This window comes from Lithobates pipiens, unplaced genomic scaffold, assembly GCF_037356315.1.
Source record: "Lithobates pipiens isolate NorthernLeopardFrog02 unplaced genomic scaffold, aLitPip1_a1.2 Scaffold_18, whole genome shotgun sequence".
Classification (NCBI taxonomy): domain Eukaryota; kingdom Metazoa; phylum Chordata; class Amphibia; order Anura; family Ranidae; genus Lithobates; species Lithobates pipiens.
This window is the reverse complement of record NW_027507758.1, coordinates 370,812,754-370,817,256: the sequence shown is the minus strand read 5'-3', so window position 1 is coordinate 370,817,256 and position 4,503 is coordinate 370,812,754. Positions and strand designations below refer to the sequence as shown.

The 4,503-nt window shown below is 43.3% G+C and overlaps 1 long non-coding RNA gene across 1 annotated transcript; it reads left to right on the top strand.

Moving 5' to 3' along the window:
• The first annotated feature begins 325 nt into the window (after positions 1–325).
• LOC143990179 (uncharacterized) lies at positions 326–2,345 on the top strand. The gene is made up of 2 exons (XR_013277198.1): positions 326–489; positions 2,129–2,345. It is a non-coding gene; the product is annotated as an uncharacterized LOC143990179 (long non-coding RNA).
• Positions 2,346–4,503: the final 2,158 nt, after the last annotated feature.

Sequence of the window (4,503 nt, the reverse complement as noted above, 5' to 3'; positions counted from 1 at the left end):
ACCCAGGAGTATTCATCGTCAAAAAACCTTGGTGATTTTTTTTACATTCTTGTGCAATTTTTAGACGAAGCACATAATGATCAAAACCGTACAACAATGGAAGAAAAGTGGCAGTAATTTTGCTATAATACAACTGAAAGTGATACTAACCAAGGTTGTGAGTCTCATGTGTAAACGCAGATAAGGTGTTGGGAGGATTAAAAGTCTTATCTATCATTACAGAGTACCCTATGATCTTCAGTGCTTATCTCCGTGTCGCTGGTAGTTATAGGAAGCCAACACTTTGCAACTTAAAGCAGTATTACCCAATAGCAAACAATTATTATATTGCAGCTTACCAATCATTAGATGAGGTGGCTAGATTCGTTTTCTTTGGCTTTTTCCCTCTGTTTTGCCCTGGCCAGTAACACACCTCCTATATTACAGTGCCCCCATTCTGGATGAAGGAGCACAGGGTCACCTTTGGACCACAGTATTGTCTGGACGGAGGTGAGTGTTAGATGTACTGGCAAATTTAAATAGACTGACAAACTGAAGCCAAACTCCAGCTAACACTTTATAAAGCAGTTATATCTACAGTTGTTTTTCCTTTTGGAACAAAGGTTTTAAATAAAGAAATAAAAGCTGACCATTGTAAAGCACCCCTGTCAGTGTTAAATGGTTTGTCTGATTTCTGTAACTGACACATTTTGCTGGAGAGCTTGTTCTTTTGACGAACAACAAACTTACTAGTTGGATCACTAGATAAAAAAAATAGAAGAAAGAAAGCCTAAAACAGAAAACGAATGCAGCCACCACATCTAAGAATTGGTAAAGCTGCAATATAATAAGAGTTTGCTTTTAGGTTTAATACTGCTTTAAAACATTAAAGTGAGCAAATGGCCATTAAAACCTAACTGACTGCGATGGGCCTGCTCACTGACTCCATGGGGGTTATTTACGAAAGGCAAATCCACTTTTCACTGCAAGTGCACTTGGAAGTGCAGTCGCTCTAAATCTAAAGGGTAGATCTGAAATGAGGGGAAGCTCTGCATCTTCCAATCATGTGCAAGCTAAAATGCTGTTTTTTATTTTCCTTGCATGTCCCCCTCAGATCTACAGATCTACAGCGACTTTACTTCCAAGTGCACTTGCAGTGCAAAGTGGATTTTCCTTTAGTAAATAACCCCCATTGTGTACTTGTTTAGAATTGTGTGCTTTCCTGCAGCAATACACCTGCATTTTACTGTATGCAAATGCCATGTCATTCAGAATTCCCATTCATTACCATGGGAATGATTCACACCCTGGTGGTGCAGCTTAGCATGTTTTAACGAAGCAGGATATGCAGCGTTTTGATGTGTTTGTGTGGTTTAAAGTGATGTAAAACCCTCATTTTGTAAGCACATTCAGCAACTGATTTCATCACTAAAGCTGGATACACACTATACAATTGTCTTTTGATTTTTTCCTTTAGATTTACCAAACCAATTAATATGAAGTCAAACCTAAACACTTTCAATTTGTATGCAGTCAGGCAGGCCCCTGCACTACATAGTTGAACAAGAAAAGTTGTATAGTGTGTGTATGCAGCTTTACTGAGTATTTAATCCTTGTGTATATGCCAGTTTAATCTGGTGCCATGACCGCTGCCCCAGGTTTCCTGTTTCAGGGTGGCTTCTTTCTCTTGCAACATCCTATTGAATTAACCCTTGCATGCAGGGACTAGGGTCATGTCTCTCTACACTGTGTGCATCAATAGAAACACGCAGCCCCATAGTCTAGGATGACAAGGCACCGCTCTGCTCCCCCCTCCCTTCTTCAAGCTAATAGTCTGACTGGAGACTGCACTTTCCACTGTTAAAGTGGTTGTAAAGGTAGAAGGTGTTTGATCATAACGCGTGGTTCCACACAAAAATGGGACTTCCACTTTTCCGGTTCCCCCACCCAAGTGTCAGGGGGCCCTGGTGGCCATCTTGAGGGAATTGCCCATAACCTGATGCAGAGGAAACCTTGTTCTCTTTTAACTATGACATGTCTACTGTGGGCCATGGTGCTGGTATGTATGCTTCAATGCCGGTGTATTATATGACATGTGTTATCTTCTTTACCTGTTTTATCTTTCAACTTATGTCCTGTTTTCTCATAGAATGTTTTCCATCTTTGATCTTCTCTCCTAAATTCCCCTGAAGTAGGGATATACTTTTCTCCTAAAACGCGTTGGATATAGCAAGAAGAGACAACTACATCAATAATCAGCTCTTAATGACCCTATGAACAACTTGCTGTTTCATGTAAATCAATGGTGATGCATGCACCAATGTTTTTTATTGTGTTAATAATAAACTTTATACTTTTTAAATACATCAGCTGAGTCTGCCTTAAAAAGTCCAACAGCCTTTGATGCTATTAAGGTGGCCCTGTGTAAATGTCACTGGCAGGGAAGGGGTTAACACTAGGGGGCGATCAAGGGGTTAACTGTGTGTTGCCTCGTGCGTGTTCTAACTGTAGGAGGATTGGACTGACTAGAGGAAATTACAGATTGTTGTTCCTAGCTAGTAGGACCACACAATCTGTCTCTCCTCTTCTCACGGAACAGGGATTTGTATGTTTACACACGCACGTCCATGTTCTGGCTCTCGTGCCCACGATCGCGTGTGGCCAGCGGTCATCGCGACCATTGGCCAAGTGCATTGGCACCCCGGAGTGCAGCGGCGCACCTGCTATCCCCTCTTAAAGGGCTGACGTACAGCTATGACGGTCCGTGCAACCGTGCCGACCTGCCACTGTATAATGACAGTGGCTGGTCTGCAAGAGGTTAAAATGCAGCTAATGCATTGAAGCTTCAGAGTGCTTTGGCAGCATGTGTTTGCATGTGCGGGAAACTGCACTGCGTTTTCAGTGCGTGGGGTGCCACCAGGAGTTAATGGACCTAGTTTTCTTATAGCAGAGCATTTTTAGTGAAGCTGCATGCAGATGCGGGCACACAAGTGATATACATGCATTCCCGCACTAGGAAGGCAAACCTTTTTTTCATTTTGGATCTTTTTGTCATCTGTATTAGTGATGGCCGAACGGTTCGCCCGGCGGTCGTTTTGCAGCGAATTTCGGCTGTTCGCGATTCGCCCGATCGGCGGACTATTGCCGCCATTCGCCCGGTGGACTTCCGTGTTTTCTGTGTAAAAGAACTTTGACCTATGGTGACACATCCATCATGGGGTACAGGACAGCCAATTGAGACATTACAGCACATGGACACTTGGACATTCCCCCTAACTTATAAATACACCCGATCCGGCGGCCATTTTACATTCTTTCTTCTGTCACTATAGAGAGAGGTTGCTGCGTGGAGCAGGGAGAGATTGCAGTGACCCAAATCGCTAGCTATTTGGTACACAAAAGTTCTTTTCAGGACTGGTATAGGTGTTAGGTGTATATAGGTTTGCTGTGCTACTGATTGTTGCAGCAGCCTGAGTGTCTTTTGTCAGTTTAGAGAAAGGGACAGGACGGTGTGTCTGCTGTAGGGACAGTCAGTTTAGTCATTAGCTGTTACTATCAGGTCCACAAAAGTGCTATTCCAGTTATTGTTCCAGTAGCCTCTGTTTTGTCAGTTTATATAGGGACAGGCAGGAAGCAGTGTGTGAGGCAGTGAGGGTCAGTTTAATCAGTAGCTGTTACTATATTAGGTCCACAAAGGTTCTTTTCAGGACTGGTATCAGTGGTATGGTAATAGGCTTGTACACGTATAATATTCTTTTTTCCAAATATAGAAAGAATATTATACTTGACTGCTGCCCTTCTGCTGTAGTCTGCTAATCATTCACAACCTACTTGTTCCACAAAGGTCCTTCTAAGGACTGGTAAGGTAATAACCTGGTGTAAGGTGCTATAGTACATAGGGTTGAGTGAGGTACAGTCTGCTATTCTATAAGGACTGGTATAGGTCCACAATACATAGGGTTGAGGTGCACTACTGCTGACCGCTGCTCTATACTGCAGCAGTCTTACATCGGTATAGGGACTGACGTACAGTCTGCTAATCAGTCACAACCTACTTGTTCCACAAAGGTCCTTATAAGGACTGGTAATAACCTGGTGTAGGGTGCTATAGTACATAGGGTTGAGTGAGGTACAGTCTGCTATTCTATAAGGACTGGTATAGGTCCACAATACATAGGGTTGAGGTGCACTACTGCTGACCGCTGCCCTATACTGCAGCAGTCCTTCATCGGTATAGGGACTGACGTACAGTCTGCTAATCAGTCACACACAACCTACTTGTTCCACAAAGGTCCTTATAAGGACTGGTAAGGTATAGGGTACTACAGTACATAGGGTTGAGTGAGGTACAGCCTGCCATTCTATAAGGACTGGTATAGGTCCACAATAAATAGGGTTGAGGTGCACTACTGCTGACCACTGCCCTATACTGCAGCAGTCCTTCATCGGTATAGGGACTGACGTACAGTCTGCTAATCAGTCACACACAACCTACTTGTTCCACAAAGGTCCTTATAAGGACTG